Source organism: Microtus ochrogaster, chromosome 7, assembly GCF_000317375.1.
Source record: "Microtus ochrogaster isolate Prairie Vole_2 chromosome 7, MicOch1.0, whole genome shotgun sequence".
In the NCBI taxonomy this organism is placed as follows: Eukaryota; Metazoa; Chordata; class Mammalia; order Rodentia; family Cricetidae; genus Microtus; species Microtus ochrogaster.
In genome coordinates this window covers 4,946,700-4,947,688 of record NC_022014.1, presented here as the reverse complement: position 1 = coordinate 4,947,688, position 989 = coordinate 4,946,700, and positions in this window count along the sequence as shown.

The following is a 989-nucleotide window of genomic DNA, read 5'->3' as shown; positions in this document are numbered from 1 at the left end:
GAAGCAGGCAACTAGAAACTAAGTTTGTATACCCCAGGTGTATTTAATAGATTGCAGATGTACCAATGCGCCAATGCTGCAGAACTGTGGGTTATTGCCAAGCCAGCCAGCTGTCTCTTGTCATTCCTACACTTCTGGAAGTTGCTTTCTGTTTACTCAAGTAATATTTTATCATTCTCATGTCTCTGATAGGGTTGAAGACTAGATAGTTATAGTTTTACAGTTTTCTTTGCTACCAAATCCAAAAAAGAAACTTACAAAAAATATATAAAGTTTATAAATGTTGTTTATCTAAGAAAATGTTTTAAGGTTTAAAAAGATATTTCTAGGTTGATAATACAAATTATGATAGGAAGTGATTTAGGTACAAAACTTTGGATTCACCAAGATAGGACAAACAATAGAGTACTTTCTCCAAAGTTGCCAAATACAAATGGACTGGACACTATGAGTGTAATTTATGCTGATAATTGTTTTTATTGTACATAGTTTTGCTGTGTAAGAGTTAAAAACCTTTCCTTTTTATTTAGACAAAAAGAGGGAAATGTTGCAGGATATTCAATCACACTGTGAACTCCGAGACTATGTTAATTAAATATAATCAGTCTTGGGTCAGGAAGTGGAACCAGCAACCAGCTGACAGAAAGTAGTGATAGAGAGTTCGAGGGAGTCCTGAAGATGGAGAGAGAGGTGTGCAGAAGTAGTAGGGTGAGACTTTGAGTGTGGCAGTCTTTTCTGTTTGGGGCGGTGGAAGGCCACTCTTGCTGGGTCTCCAGCCACAGAGGAAGGTCAGCTGGTTGCCTCTCAGCCCCTCTGTCTCTCTGAGCTAGCAAGTTTTCACTCCAGCATCTGAATCCGGAGTCTTTATTGGTAAATAGAATGATAGGGATTTAGTTACAAACTGTCTTTGGCTGCAGTGGCAAGAGGTGGTTCCAGCTGATCCAAATCTTCTGTGGTGCTTCTGTCTGCGGGTGAGCTGTGGGGCAGTG